Below are 16,684 nucleotides of genomic sequence, written 5' to 3' on the forward strand. Positions count from 1 at the left end.
CCCTAATACTGGTAGAAATGAAGATATTACCAGCTAACATGCCTGTGATTACTTTGTGCTGGGCCTTTTCCTAAGTGTTTTTACACGTATTAACTCATTTCATCCTTATTTATGATTAGCCATTTGGAAACGAGGCCCAAGGTCATACAGTTTGCAAGAGAGGCTGAAATCTACCCCAGGTGCCTGATTCCTGAACGCAGATTCTTGGCCCTCTGATTTATCAAGGCTCAGATCAGGTTCATGTCTCATCTTCACCCCAGTGCTATAGCCAGGGCAGGCATTGACAGTCTCTGAGCTGGTTCCCTCTCAGAGAGGGACACTGCCCAAGCCCAAGGCCCCTGGGAATCATACAAGTCTTGTGTTCAAGTGCTTAGCACAGAGCTTGGCACAGAGCAGGTGAAAAGTAAATGGCAGCTCCTTGCCCTGTCCAAGGCCCCAGAACTAGCAGTGGTAGAAACCCAGTCTCCTAACTGCAGCCCTTTCCACACCAGCCTGCCTTGTCTTGCTCTCCCCTCAAGCTTTAACCTGACCTTAATGGGAGAGTGAATCATCTGTATTTTGCTCAATACAATGTAATTCATTCATGTACATTTTAGAACATTTCCCCCCCATTCAAACCCACCTCCCACACACAACCCTATCTAAATTTACTCTATTTCTTTGTACATTTAAAAAGAAAAAGCTCCTGAATATATATATACTAAAGATTTATTACCCCCCTCACACACATTGTTTGGGCTTGCTGTCTGCTTGTCTTCTTTGTAGGAAGCACTGGGAACCGAACCTGGGGTCTCCCATGTGGGAGGGAGGCACCTCATCACTTGAGCCACCTCTGCTCTGTTTGTTATGTCTCATTTCTTTGCTGTGTCTCTTGGTTGCATCATATGACTGCATCATCTGGTTGCATCAGCTCACTGTGTCACCTTGTTGCATCAGCTCACCAAGCCAGCTAGTCCTGTCAGCTTGCTATGTTGCTTGTCTTTTTTAGGAGGCACTGGGAACTGAACCCAGGACCTACCACATGGTAGGTAGGAGCCCAACTGCTTGAGACATATTTGCTTCCCTATATTTTATTAAAGGACTATTTCTGTATAATTCTATAATTATAACTGTTATAATAATCCAAAGTGCTGTTATCTGTTTGTGTGTTGCTCCTCCTCACTATACATTACATCTGCTAACAAAGTATATTAGGAAATGGGAGAAAACATTTCATATATTTTAAGAAGAGGAAATGAATGTCTCTAAAAGAGTATACTATTTTCATTTAGCAGATAACTCTTACAAGATGACAGATTTAAAAATATTTATTCATTATACTCATTTATTGTACTTGATCAAAATTCTGTTTGACATATAAAATCAAGTATCTATGATACTAGTATTAAATTGAACTTTAATTTTAAATCAATCACTGATACTTGGTATACACAGAATAAGGAAAATAAAGGCTCCTTCCATGTCTCTGTAAGATCTGGACAGACCCTTTTCAGATCACCTAATAGTCCATAATTCTGCAAACTGGCTAATTCACAAATAAAGCTCTTTTTATACTGAGTCCCATATAAATCCAACTTCTTTCACGATCTGAGTTCTGAAGTCACTATTCCTTCTTGTCAGCACTGAACCCCAGGGTTTTGAGAAAACAATTTTCTTTATAAATATTCCACCAATTCAAGCCTTGATTTTAGCATCTCCAAGTCATGAAAGGGAATGTGTTATGGGAAGAAGAAAGAAAAAAGAAACTGCCTATTATAATCCTTCACAACTGAAATTATGGTGTTGAACTTGTTGGTCTCTAACAACCTGCCCCCAACCCTTGCCACCCACAAGAATGGAAGCTCCTTGAGGGCAAAGTTACAGCTATCTTACACAGGTACTCCCAGAGCCCAGAACAGTGCCTGGCACATAATAGGGCTCAATAAATATTTGTTGGCTAAATAAGAGGGATATTTAAAGAAGGATCAAACACAATTCCTGTCCTCAAGGACACAATAAATACTTGAAGTAAGCAACAAGCCAAAGAAGAGTGTGTGAAGAAAATCAGCACTCCACCCTTTGAGGGAGTTGGGGTTTTAGGTTATGGGGAAAGAAGAGACCTGAGTGGGGTGCTACTGAATGGACAGAATTTAGTCATGGGGAGATGCTGTCTGGAGGGAGAAGGGGCACCTGGGCAAAGGAGCAAGGCAAGAGAAAATGGAGAGGGTTGGGGGGTGGGGGAAGGGATGGTAAACAAGGTGTGGCCTGCAAGGGGTCCTGAACAGCAGAGCAGAGGAGGTTCCTGTGAGCAGGAAAGAAACAAGGTTCTGGTCACAGGTTGCATGATGACAGTTTTCAGAAGATTAATCTGGGTTTGTGCAAGAAGAACTGGAGAAGAGTAAACCAGACAGGAAACCAGGGAGCAGACTGGCACTGATACCTTAGAGAACTGGGAAAACTCATCTACATTCTCTAGTCACTCATCATCATAATGCCTTATTAAATAACTTACAAAGGAAACAATAAGGTCTTAGGCATTAGGTGGTGATGAAGATACTGGGTTTAGTGAGTCACCTTGTCCACTCTTACCCTTACATCATATTCCAATAATTTAGCAACTCTAAAAGCAGAGTTGAGCATAGTTTATGAGGAATATAGGTATGCTCTGCTTTTGGAAAACTGAAGGTCTGAAAATTCTGTATTTCAAAATATAAGCCAAAGATTTATTTAAAAATAGCAAATATCCTGAAAAGCATAATTAACAAAGTGGGTATTTAAACTAGAGATATAAGATTCTTGTCCCCCTGGGCTAGCAGACTACTGAGGACCCTGGCAAAAGCAAGTCTGAATTAGAGGTTACTTTGGAGGTGGGGAATTGGAACCACACCTGGACAACTTGATAACCAAGTAACTGGAGATGCCATTGTTTAACAGCTTTTCCTAGTAAATTTTTGCTGTTAAAACAAAATCTTTTGGGGCCATCAATGCATAGTGCTACTCTGAAAAAAAATCAAAGAGAAAGAAACTTATTTTTAAAAACAACCCAAATATTCTTATTATTTTGTTGCCAAAGTTTACTTGGGATTTGGCTATTCCTAATGGCCAATATGTTCACATCAATCATGAATGTGTTATTCTTTAGTCTACTAAAAAAGTACTCAGCTTTATTAATGATGCTGTTTATAAAATATTATAAGGAATTTCCAAAAAATATATCCTGAAAAGTAGTTTTAATTTCCAGAATCATCTATTTTTCTCACCTTTTCAAGAAAAAGAAAAAGATCCTTGCCTCTTCACCTGAACAGGCCTTGTAACATAAAAAGCAAAACAGTTTATTTACCTTTTGTGTACATCTTCATCAACTGTAAATGATAATACAAATGCTTCTTTATCTAATTTAGTTTCAATATCTGGTGAGAGAAGAAAGGAAAAAAGTCTTCGTGTTACACCCTCACAAACACTATCTTCCTTTACTTCTTTGTTCTGTTTTGATTTCTTCCAAACTGTATTTATCAATAGGACCGAAGGCTGCAAAGTAATGACCACAACCAAATGAAGGTGAGGATGTTCACTCAGTTGGCTTCCAGAACAAGCACATATGCCTGAAATTCAGGTGGTTTCCTGTGCTAAGGAGTAGGTCCTCAAATTAGCAGGGGTGCAGTAGGAACCATGTACCTTCTCCTCATCCTTACAAATGGTGGCACACCTTCAGTTCAGACAGTGAAGAAAATCCTCTAAGTTCAGCAGAATTAGATACCTAAGGAGCTCTACACATCCATCACTTCCAGCACCTCCCAGCAGCTAACATACCCCACAACTGTGACACATGGCCAAGGGGCATGGCTGGAGTTCCCTTCCCAGTCCTCTGGTGTATGCCATTCCTTCTGTAGAAAGGGTCATGAGAGCAGAGAGGCTGAACACCTGACCATCTGAAGCCTACTGAAACAGTCTAGTAAGATAGGGAATTAATAGACAAATCTGGAACCTGGCAGAGAGTCCACATGGACATCAGCAACCCCTAAGATGGCTGCTGGAAGGTCCCCACCCCCAGGATTCTGCAACCCAGAACAAAGACTTCTTCTGGCAACAAGGAAAGCCCCAGATATTCCCCAAGGACTTTATCATTAGGTCCTCACTGGGGGATTGATAGGTGGGGTAATCAATCAAAACAGCAGACAGCTGGAACCCCTTCCCTGCCATTAGGAAAGGGGTGGAATATTTAATAGTTTATAAAGCAGATGAGGCCTGAGCACTCTCTCACCCTGCTCTCTTGCCTCTGGACCCATTCCTGCCCTCTGTGTGCCAATCTTGCCATTTTTCCTCTGCCACATGGCCATGCAAGTAAACCTGGGGATATATAATCTATAATGGGGAATTATAGCTTGTAAATCAGCCCTTTTTATCCCTTTTCACCCCCTTACTCTCTACCTGGGACCTTTGCTCTGTTATTTTCTCCCATTTCTCTTTCCTCCCTACCTGAATAAATTACTGGCCTAATTCACCCAGCATGCTCTTGAAATTCATTTCTGCAGCATAGCCAAGAACCTAAATAAAATCTGGTAACATATTTGGTGAGCCAGTCCAGGAGTTTATAGGTGAGTGAAACTATGGCCTATAGCTTGTTTAATGCCATCCTTTTGTTCTCTATCTTAAAGGGGTTCATCTATGAGCTCCCAAAGGATGTAATCCCTGGAGGGAAGGGGCTGGGGCTCTGTGTCCATGCTGCATGCCCCACCCTGTTAGATCTAACCCTAGTCAGGAGGGCTGGGGCACAGGACAGGAGCTAACGGAGCCACTCTTTCAAGCCCTTTTAGCAGCCATTGTCTCTGTCCTCAGGGCCAGTGACAATTGCTTTCTCCCACCCTCTCCCCCAGGGGGTGCACAGCAATGGCAGAGAGCTGAGGGCTTACCCCTCTCACCAGGTCCATGCCTTTGCAAGCAGCTTTCCTATCTGACCACACCCAGCTACCTGGGGGAATAAAGTAGAAAGGTGCAGACAGAGCCAAAATGGATGCTGTGGGAGTTCCCTTTCCCCAGGGTGGTCCCAGGCTGGGATACCCTTGCACAATTCACCTTTACCCATGTTTTACCTTTGTACCCCTTACTACTGAATTTCTCTTTGCAGGTTTGTATTAGGATGCTTTGGAATGTTTTAAAAACTGTGAAACTGGAAAAGTGCCTTTGTTAGCAAGGAAGCTATTATATCAGAACCCCAAAGCCTGTTAGCTAGAACAATTAACCTCTAGTCACTTAATGGCATGTTTTTTTAATTAAAAATATTTAAAAATGTATGCAATAAAATGTCAGGTTCCATTGGGTGACATCATTAAATGTAATTACATGTACATGTATAAAATAGTGTATAAATAGTATCTAACTATGCATAATATTTTATAATCTATTTTCTCCATTAAACAATATACTGTGTACATTTGCCCATTGCAACATGTATCTACCTACCTATTTACCACCTATCATCTATCTACAATTATCTACCATCCATCTATGTTTATGTATGTGTGTTATTAATACTTGGAAAGTATTTTATTATAAGATATGCTATATAATGATTTGTCAAATAAATATTCTACTGTAGGACATTGACAATTTTATTTTTTTACAATTACATATAGCACTTCAACAAACTCTCATATGAACAATGTTGCATGATGGCATGATATTTTTCAAAAATATCTCTATTGTTTTCTTCAGGAATGTCCCAAGAGACAGTGTAAACTTAATGGCATTTTGATGACTGGTTTAACTGGGAAACTATCAGACAGTAAAGTCATAGAATTAAGACTTCATCTAAAACTTCTGGAAGGATAGGAGGAAGAAGCACTATTCGGCTTGGCAGCTTCAGGATAAAATCTAGTTAGCCTGTCTCCCAAGTCTAGTTCTGACCTGGGAATGCTTGGTGGCAGGGGCTCTATGATTCCCTTGAGTGGCGGGATTCAGAGAGCAGCCAAACGTTTCCTGAAATTTAACTCAGGAATTTCTGTTTGGGTTAGTTGGTGTCAGATCCTGGAATGTAGGGGTGCCAAGAACCAGAGCAGGAAACTGAATGGGCCCCCACTCCTTGGGCCCATCCATACAGGGAGCAGCTAAATATCTCCTGGGACAAACATCTTGATTTGGGACCACTGCTCAGGCCTCCCAATTTGGCTTGGGCTCATTGATCTGATATCTGGAATCAGATACCCCCAAGACCTACCCACAAGGACACTTGTGGGCCAGTTAAGCCCTGAAAATAGAAATTCTTAGGATGCTGAGACAGGGCTTCAGCTCCAAATTATGTGGAGTGGTGAACTTTAGTCAGACTAGGATTTTGGGATGCCAGAATAGTCAACTAAAAGGTGCTTCTTCATTTTTCCTAGAATAATGGGCATGGTCTCTAGCCCACTAGTAAACTTCCCATAGGAGTATCTTCTCAGGAATCAGGAAATTCTGCCTACTGCTAGTCTAAATGGCCAAGTATAGCTGAGAGCAGCTTCTTTATAGGACCCTGAATTCCAGTTAAACAGTGTAAGAGAGAAGAGAAATCTGAGGCCCAGAAACCTCATGTCATGTCTCCTTAAATAAATGAAATAAACCTCAAACTTCTCAGTTAAAACACAGTCATGCCTATGAAGGTGTAAATAGTGATCAAAATAAAGAAACCTCATGTGTCATCAATTAAGGCCAAAGAGTTCCTAGAAATGCTAAAGGTATAAAATTCTTCTCTTTTAATCTGTGCTTAACTTTGTGTTCAGCTTTAAAATCTGTGTTTAACTTTGTCAGTTTGCTTGTGCCTAGGAAATCAGATTTGGGGTTCACCTGTTACAAATTGGATAACGGTGAAAGTTAATCTGAAAATGAGTCTATAAAAGTCAATACTGTCTTGCTAGTGAATTTAATGTAAAAATCACAAGTGGAATTTATTTAACTCTAGAAAAGTTGGGAAAATTTCACAGAGTTGTTCAAGAAATAAACTTCAGCACTGTCAAACTCTCTTGAGCGTTCAAACCAGGCCTTGAATACACTGGCAGGTTGCCTCTCCATGAGTTATTCTCTGGGTTGGTCACTGACCCCTAAAACACTAAAGGGTATCTATTACATCTTTGGTTGTGCTCCTGAAGTCTATGGAAAGTATGTTGCAGTTTCAAACCCCTGCAGCAGCTAATGGTGGCTTGAGATAGACAAATGTATAATGGATATCACCTCCAGACTGGCACTGTTCCATAGTGCCAAAGAGCGCTACGCACCAGGCCAATGAAATACTGAAAACTCCTTTCCTAGCCTCTCTCTAGGTCAATGGTGTTGCAGCTTGCTCACTGTGTGAAGGATATACCAAGTGGAGCCATGATCACCAGAGTACTGTGAGTAGAACTTAAACAAAATTGGCATTATGGCCTGCTCCCATGGAAAGAGAACATGTATGGTATTGCAAACCTGAAACTTAAATCTATTAATTACAGCTCAAAGAGAAACTTATGCATTGCATAGTACATTAATTAGTATTAAGTACTGTACCTGTATCCTATTCTAGATAGATGTGTGATGATTATGGTGATATTTCTATTAGATCATATACAGAAGAACATTGAACATTTTAACAATCCTGGTAAACTTCATTTTCTGAGTAGTTAATGAACATGTCTGTAAAATAAAGGAATGGCCACCTTGAATGAGAGCCATAAAACCAACAGACCTTTTAATTAAAAAAAACCACCAAACTAACTTGGGGGCAACCTCTCAGTCTTCACCTTATACCAGGTAAAGGATGTGCTTGAGGCCAGGGACCACCAGTGGCTTACAGGTAGCCAGTTATTTAATACCAGGCTCAATTACTAGAAACCCCTGAGGTGCAAATAAGGATGTGTCAAACTCTCAACCAGCCTCCCTACTACCAATAGAGGGTCCAAAGTCAGATTATGAGGGGTCCCTTCTTCACTCCTGCCTTGAAACTCTTAACCAAAACTATTCAAGTAGGCCAGATTTAAAAGATGAGCCTCTTATGAACCCAAACATTGAATGGTTCACAGATGGAAGCAGTTTTATTAAAGAGAGAATTGAAAGGGCAGGCTATGCAGTGGTTTCTCAATTTGAAATGATAAGAGGCCAAAGCTCTTACCCCTGGAACTTGAGCTCAGAAGGCAAAGCTAATTGCTCTTACCTGAAGTTTAAAGCTAGCAGCTGGGAAATGGACTAATATTTATACAAACTCTAAATATGCTTTCCTTATCCTTCATGCTCACTCTGTTGTATAGAAAATGGGGTTTACTTACTAACAGTAGGTCACCTATTAAGCACAGGCAAGAAATCCTAGACTTACTAAAAGCCATACTGTTATCTCAGGAAATAGCAGTTATGCATTGTCCAGGGCACCAGAAAACAGACACTGTTATAGCAAAGGAAAATGCTTGAGCTAACACAGCTGCTAAAGCAGAAGCACAAACCCAGGTTTCCCTCCTACCCCTTATTCCAGCACCTGTACCAGTACTTAAAGTGCCCAGGATGAGCCAACCATGGCAGCTAGCCTGGGATTCACCCTGAAAGCTGATGGGTGGCTTGTTCAGGATACTCAAGTCTACCTGCCAGGAGCAGTACAGCAGAAAGTCCTTCATAGACTTCACCAAGCCTCTCATCTGTGGAAGGATGCCCTATCTAGCTTAGCCAAATGGGTTTTCTGAAAAACAAAGCTAATCACTCCCACAGCTATTAAAGTCAAAAGAATTTCCAGCTTGGTGCACTAATCCTGAGTAAAACCAGCTGCCCCAAAAAGTGCCAGTTCACCAGAAGCAGCTGATGGGACACATGAGTGCCAGCCATTGGACAGCCTGAAATAACTCTTCAAGAGACAAAGCTAAGTAGTGTCTATGTCAAAGTCAGCTTCTCTCTAACTCTAGCCCAAATGCCTATTGCTAGGGGGAGAGCAAACCAACCACCCCTTTAAGAAACCTTGTCTATTTTCATCTCCTTTAGCTTAATTAAAATGGGCAATGCCTCTTCCCATTCTACTGCAGGAAAAAATACTCTTTCCTAGCAACTTTTAGAAAATGTAGCCTTTGCAGGCACCTAACCTTTTTTACTCCTGTGGTCCTGTGTCCTCTTAGTAGAACCATACATTTTCAAAATTCTAATTAAGTTTATTTCTTCCAGAATCAATATCTTGTTAGCCATGTGGGGACTTCATTCAGCTTCACACAGGATGCCAGATCCATCTTCCTCTAATTGAGATAGAAGAGCAGGGTTTTACACCTTGTCAGGTAGAGCCTATAGCCCCTAACCAGCAGGAGGCAGCTACAGAAGAAAAATCATCTTCTTTCGTCACCCCTTTAAGATTAAAGGTGTAAAACTCTCTGAGGGGGGAATGAGGAAGACTAGTAAGATAGGGAATTAATAGATCTGGAACCTGGCAGAGAGTCCACATGGACATCAGTAACCCCTAAGATGGCTGCTGGAAGGTCCCCACCCCCAGGATTCTGCAACCCAGAACAAAGACTTCTTCTGGCAACAAGGAAAGCCCCAGATATTCCCCAAGGACTTTATCATTAGGTCCTCACTGGGGGATTGATAGGTGGGGTAATCAATCAAAACAGCAGACAGCTGGAACCCCTTCCCTGCCATTAGGAAAGGGGTGGAATATTTAATAGTTTATAAAGCAGATGAGGCCTGAGCACTCTCTCACCCTGCTCTCTTGCCTCTGGACCCATTCCTGCCCTCTGTGTGCCAATCTTGCCATTTTTCCTCTGCCACATGGCCATGCAAGTAAACCTGGGGATATATAATCTATAATGGGGAATTATAGCTTGTAAATCAGCCCTTTTTATCCCTTTTCACCCCCTTACTCTCTACCTGGGACCTTTGCTCTGTTATTTTCTCCCATCTCTCTTTCCTCCCTACCTGAATAAATTACTGGCCTAACTCACCCAGCATGCTCTTGAAATTCATTTCTGCAGCATAGCCAAGAACCTAAATAAAATCCAGTAATGCTACCAGAGATGGTCCTCTTTGAGATGGCTTTTTTTTTTTTTAATTCATGAAAGGAAGGACTTGGACTCACAGTTAGTACTTTCCAGTAGCTATTTCTGGGATGATTTATGTGCTTACATCTGTGCTAACATGGTAGCCACCAGCCATGGGAGGCTTTGGAGCACTTGAAATGTGATATACAACTAGAGAAATGAATGATAAATTTTACTTAAGTTTAATTTAAATTTAAGTTGCCATCTGCATTATACTGGACAGCACAGGCCTAGAATATAAGAGCAGCTAAATAGTCACGAGCACTCATTGTATTATCCCCTCATTTATTCCCTCTTGCTATAAGTCTTTGAGGTAAATATTCTTCTTAACCACGTTTTACAGATGGAAGCAAACAGGAAAAGATTAAAAAGGGCAAATACACTGTGGAAAGACATTCTGATAATCTGTGGCAAGCTAGATTTAAATACAGTCTATATTCTATATTCTACCACCTATACTCTATAGCCTCATGCAAGGGAGGGAAGATTCCATTTTGCTTTCTATGGTTACTAAACTCCACCTATCTCCCAAACAGAATACAACCACTGAGGTTTCATAACAAACCCCCTACTACTTACCTATTATATGCCAATGGGGTGTTAACACTTTGGAAGCAAAGTAGGATCTTGCTTCTAAAAGGTCAACCAATCCAATCACCATAGATTTATGAAGGCGAAAATCCACAGGAGTCTCAAGGGAATGGCATGAAGTAAGAAATTGTTGTAGAATTTGAGAGAGGTTCAATTATTTGCGTATAGAGAGGCCAGGACTCAGGAATGATTTTGAGAAGGAAAAATGGTTTATTGATGGCCGGCTGGAATCGGGAGCTTTCTGTTTCAATTCCGAGCCCTGAACAAGATCTTTGAGTCCCTTTTATACAGAGAGGAAAGGCCAAATGGTCCTTTTGTTTCAGTTTTCAATAGGCTTGAATTAGCATATATCTTCCACATGCTAGGTAAGCTTTTAGTATGGACTTCATACATTCAAGATAAGCTTTTAGCACATTTGGTTTACATTTTCCTGAATATTGAAAGTTTATAGACTTTGCATTGTTCAACTGTTTCCTGGGACTGGAGTCATTGCCATGGTCACCAAGGGCAGGACTGCAGCCTCTTACAGTTCCACACCCACAAGTCAGGACAGACAGTTCAGGTTAAGGTTATCTCTGAAGAGACAAAGAGTCTCCTGCCCATAGCCCACATCACAATGATTTCACTTGATATTTAGGAAGAAGTTTGGGACCCTAAAAATCATATATACAAATATGAGAGAGAAAAATAAGACACAAAACCAGAGAATAAATTGAAGGTAGTCAGTTACCTATGTATAAAAGTTTGATATACAAAATTACTTTAACACATGATATTTTTCCAGGACTTAGGACAGATATCTTCCTTCAAATGGCAATGAAAAAGATCCTTGTTATAGCTCAAGTCTAACAGCTCAAAATATCTTTAAAATATGTTTTAAAAGTAGCCACTGTAAAAAAGAAAAATAAACATCATGGCAATGCTGTCAAGCTCAAGAAACATCTCTGAAACTCTCAGAATAGCTTTAAGGACCTGAAGGACTCAGTTAAATTTTTTAATCCAAGAAAAAATGGTAAAACAGACATCTCAATTCAGTAAATAAAGTATAACTATTGAATAAGTAGTGCTGGAAAACTGGTTGTGTATCTAGAAAAGAACAGTTAAACTCCTACCAAACATCAGACTATGGGCACATCTCCTTTTACTGAGTTTTGCTTTATTGCACTTTACAGATACTGTTTTGTTTTGTTTTTTTTTAAATAAACTGAGGGTTTGTGGCAATCCTGTGCCAAGCAAGTCCATCAGTGCCAGTTTTCTAATAGCACATGATCACTTCACCTGTGTCAGTTTTTAAAAAATTTTTAATGTTACATTAAAAAAAGTATGAGGTCCCCATATAGCCCCCACCACCCTTGGCCCACTCCTCTCATATTAACAACCTCTTTCATCATCATGGCTCGTTCACTGCATTTGGTGAATACGATTGGAGCACTGCTGCACCACATGGATTGTGGTTTATATTGTAGTTTACACTCTCCCCCAGTCCACCCAGTGGACCATGGCAGGATTGTGTCACTTTTTAATTGAAGTATATACATTTAAAAATAAAAATAATGCTACTGCATACTTAAAAGACTATAGTATACATGCACTGGGAAACCAAAACATGCATATAACTCACTTTATTGTGGTGGTCTGGAACTGAACTTGCAAAGATCCAATGGGGAAAAATTAGTAAAATATTTGTACTAACACATATTTGGTGAAATAATCTTATGTACGATGGGAAAGTCAGGAGCCATTAAAAGAGGGGTAGATTTGGTCATGCAAAACTTAAAAACACAAACACCCTAATAGAAAGATGAGTTAGGGAGAAGGAAGGCAATTCTTGGGAAATACAAATGGCCAATAAACATTTGATAAAATGCTCAACTTCATTATTGCTCATTTAAATGCAATTTAAACATGTGACAAGACATCATTTTCCACTGAAGTGAGGGGCAAAAGCTACAGGACTAACAACACTGTGTACCTTTACTCACTGCTGGGGAGACATGACATCTACCTCTCAGAGTCACTATCTACTGACATTATACCAGTAGTCTCATTCTTAGCACTCTAGTTTGCAGATTAAAGGAACATAGGCCCCAGGAGAACGACATGCAAGGGTGTTACCACAACACTGCTGAGGGACCAAAAGTGGAAAGAACTTGAAAGTCTATAAGCTGGGGAACAGGTGAGTAAGCCCCATAAAATACTACGCCACTTTGAAAAAGAACATATTTGATCCATACACATTGGCCTCGAGGAAGGTCTATGATATATTGGACATAACAGTAAATTGTAGAGTAATGCGAATAGTGTCACCCAACAAAAAGAAAATTGGTTTATATATTTGTGTATGTTTGGCACAGAAGGCACAGTTACAATTTTGTTATTTCAGGGAAGGGAGGTGGCTGGGGTTAACAATTTTAATGTTTATCTTCATATGCCTTGGCACTGTGGAATGTGACCCTGAGTCAAGTTTAGAGGACAAAGCGAGGATGACAAAGTCTGTTGATGCTATTTTTCTTTTTTTAAAAATTTCCCCACTTGTCTGCTCTCTGTGTCCATTCACTGTGTGTTCTTCTCTGGCCGCTTCTATCCTTATTAGTGGCGCTGGGAATCTGTGTTTCTTTTTGTTGCATCATCTTGTTGTGTCAGCTCTGTGTGTGTGCAGGCCATTCTTGGGCAGGTTGCACTTTCTTTCATGCTGGGCGGCTCTCCTTATGGGGCTGACTCCTTGCATGTGGGGCTCCCCTATGCGGTGGACACCCCTGCCTGGCACGGGACTCCTTGCATGCATCAGCACTGAGCATGGGCCAGCTCATCACATGGGTCAAGGAGGCCTGTGGTTTGAACCACAGACCTCCCATGTGGTAGGCAGATGCCCTATCCATTGGGCCAAGTCTACTTGCTGACACTATTTCTGATCACACAAAAAAGGTGTTCTGTAAAGGTTACGAGAGTGAATCTTTATAGCACAGACACCACCTAAACGAAACTCTACCAGAGAGGAATGAAATTTCTGACTTGGTTTAAAAATGCACTCAGAAATAATTAGGATTTGTAGGGTTCAGAAATTCAGACTTTTTAAAATCAAATGGCTATTGTGCATTCTAAAACCCTTTAAAACCCTCAAAGTGAATCAAGGAGTACTAAGACTCATACACCTTCGCACTTGAAACTGTCTAGAAATCTCATATAGCAGGAAATGGTCCTACAGGGCAAGACAGAAATGGGGTCAATTTATTAAAGAAAAGGCTAGCTGTTGCACCTAATTCCAAGTAAATGTAAGTTTTCCCTTTTAATAAGATTATGGAGATAGGTCAAAAGAGAAGCAACTTAGTTTTCAGAAGGGGTACAAGAAAACTGTTCGCCTTCAGCGAAATAATGCCATATAGTTTGTGTTTTTACCTTATAGAAAGGACATTCTAGGACTCAGGGTAAGTTCAGTTGTGTCAGTTGTGCCAGACTCAATCTGTCCAGATATGATTCTTCACCTGAAATAAAAAGCATCTCAATCAGTTACATTTGAATTTTGATACATGTAATGAAAACAATCATGGACATACAGCACTAATTCATTCATTCCAGAGTGTGATGGATTTTTAAGTGACACTAGAAAATGAACTTGTTAGAATGATGCCCTCTTGCTTAACCAGCAACATCTCATTTTGACTTCTAGAACCCAAGTTCCTAACTTCTGTTAGTGGATTAGTGGAAATCTCCTTTAAGTACAGAGATCCAGAAATGTGACATACTGAAGTAAGATGAACAATGCCATCCTCTCAAAGGATTAGAGTTGCTCTCAATCTACAGCATATTACTGAGCTTCACGATCACCATATCCCCACAAGAACACAACTCCTTAGCTAGGGCAGCAGGATCCAAAACCATTTTCCTCCCTCTATCAGATGCTCTAGCATTCTTTAACCTGGGTTTATAGCCTGCCACATCAGACCTTTTCTTTGGATCACTAGGGAACAGAAATAAAGGCATAGCATTGCTCAATATAAAAGGTGCACAGACCTGAAAGCATTACAAGTTCCTTTTTCCACTCTCAGAAATTATAACCAACTCACCTTGCAGCCACTGAAGAAAATAAGGATTAAATATTTTTGCCATAAAGTTGACTGGATGGCATTCAATAAGCTAACATGAATGGAGAAGTTTCAGTAGTACTTTGGGTGGAAAATAATTGAAATGTGTGAAGAATATTTCTAGCTTCTTAAATAAAGCAGAGGCATTTGGTGGTAAATAACTGAGTTTTCCAAATGGTTCAATTAACACAAAAATCTGAGTAACTGAAAACTTTTCTGAGCGGCATACAAAATTTTCTGCCACTGTATCCAAGATAGGCTTTGAAAGAATCAGTCTTCTACTGCAATATTCCATAATTTTGCTGACAATTTCAGGATTCAAAGAAAGACAAAGTACAGCTATGTGTTGATCCAGGGCTTTTGTAAAAAATCTGTCAGTGTGCCCAAAGTATATGAAAGCCTCTAAGACTTTATTTAGCTCTTCATTAGTGAAACTAGAGAAATGCCTGACAACATATTTACCCAATTTTATGACCAGATGAAGTGCCTGAGTTTGATCAAATACCACTAAGGCACTGAGCACTTGGCTACTCCATGTAGGACTCAGTTTGGAAACTACTGACAGAGGATAGTTGTTCATCTTACTTGAAACATCTGAGCGGATCTGCTTTTTCAGGACATGCCTGGAGTATTCTAAAAAGGGCCACCATATCCTTAGCGGTAAATTTTTCCAAATTTTCATCTTGCAGTTGATGTAGAATCAGTTCTACTGTTGCACAACCTGACTTTGCAGTTTAATCAGCCTTTCACCAAGAATAAAGAGATTGTGAACTTCCAGGCCACCCTTTCTGAGATGACTTTGGCATTCTGCCACCAGGCTCACTAACAAGCCACTTTGAGGATTCACATGCAACAGAAGCAGAGCTTGCAGTCACTAAGGCAGTGTTTGACAAATGTGAGGGTTCCTGTTCAAACTGAGAGCATAAAGCTTTGAAGATGTTATTCTCTAAGATTTCTTTTGGCAGCCTACTGTTGCCATTTTTTTTTTCCACTTCACAAATGCACTGCAACTCTCTTGCTGCCACAGTATCAGGCAGAGTGCCCAATGTGCTCATAAAATGTAACACCTCTTCTGATAACGTGAAGTTGCTTAGTTTCCTGTAAAATATCTGTTCTTCCATGTTTTCAGTATTTTTTTCCAGCCTGTCCCAATCATGTACTTGAGAAAATATTGGTTCACCAACTGGATGGGGGTCATTTCCATTTTCTGAATGGAATTTTTTACAACAGGCATGATGGAACCTGACCCTGAAAGGTGTGGACTGTTGTGAAGAGAGCAGTGGACACGGATGCACCTTGGCTGCCTAGTGAACATGGTTTTCTGTTTGATGTTTGAGAGCAGCCACAGCTCTGTGTGCTAGACCATCTAACAAATGACAAAGGTTCCTCCGCAAGGTGGTTAAAGCCATGCCATTGGATTCTCAACTCCTCCTGATCTATACCTAATTTAAAACAAAACTAAACATGGTCAAATACATGGAGAACATGACTTGTCCAACTTCATCAGTTCTTTCGAAACTCATGCAGAGAAACAAAAACAAGCTTAATAATTTTTTCACTAAAATGTAATGACAGGGAAAGCAGATGAGAAAAATGAAGTCCCGCTTACACAGCTAGTTAAGTAGTTGATGAGATTCAAACGCACAGTCCTGCTCTTAACCACGCCTATGTACATACATGCAGGTTGAAGGAAGGAATTGCATTTGGTTACAAATAAATTTACTCGACAAGTCCAACGGGTAAAGTTGTAAAATCCCAGACAGGTCAAAGAAAGGGTTAAAGGGCCCTAAAGTGTTGGTTTCCCCTCGGATCTGGGATTTGGTTAAGATTTTGGAAGGAAAATGGTCTAGCTTGGCCAGTGGAAGAAGAAAGAAAAGCGCAAAATGCCAAAGAAGAGGAAGAGGCGACCTCCTAACGCTCCCCTGGGGACTCGGGGGAATCTGAAGAACAGAGGGGAAGGGGACCCCGGTTGCCAAGTCCCTCTTCGGCAAGAAATAACCCCAAACCCGCGGGCCGCACCCCCCG

General features: G+C 40.6%; 1 pseudogene; it reads right to left on the reverse strand.

Moving 5' to 3' along the window:
• Positions 1-1,616: 1,616 nt before the first annotated feature.
• Positions 1,617-16,068, reverse strand: LOC101435379 (FAST kinase domain-containing protein 3, mitochondrial-like; annotated as a pseudogene).
• Positions 16,069-16,684: the final 616 nt, after the last annotated feature.

Source organism: Dasypus novemcinctus, chromosome 29 (genome assembly GCF_030445035.2).
Source record: "Dasypus novemcinctus isolate mDasNov1 chromosome 29, mDasNov1.1.hap2, whole genome shotgun sequence".
Classification (NCBI taxonomy): domain Eukaryota; kingdom Metazoa; phylum Chordata; class Mammalia; order Cingulata; family Dasypodidae; genus Dasypus; species Dasypus novemcinctus.